A 280-nucleotide genomic window follows, 5' to 3' on the forward strand; every position below is an offset into this window, starting at 1 on the left:
CTTCTAGGTCAAACCAGAAGGGCATTGAAAGTAAAATAGTGGCCTAGTTAACCAATTCTTTCCAGAGAGGCTTTGAAGATGGAACTGTTAACTTAGAGAAAGGTTAATTTCTCTGGTAGACTGGAGAAACATCAGTGGTGGCCTAATTAACAAAGGCCCACAATTCACAACCTATACCAAAGAGGCAATGATGGCAGAAGAGTTAACCAAGACCTGACTTCAAGGTCAGACCAAATAGGCATTTATGATAGAAACATGAATGAAGGGCTGGAATTGATGC

The sequence above is a fragment of the Crocuta crocuta genome, unplaced genomic scaffold, assembly GCF_008692635.1.
Source record: "Crocuta crocuta isolate KB4526 unplaced genomic scaffold, BGI_CrCroc_1.0 scaffold943, whole genome shotgun sequence".
Classification (NCBI taxonomy): Eukaryota; Metazoa; Chordata; class Mammalia; order Carnivora; family Hyaenidae; genus Crocuta; species Crocuta crocuta.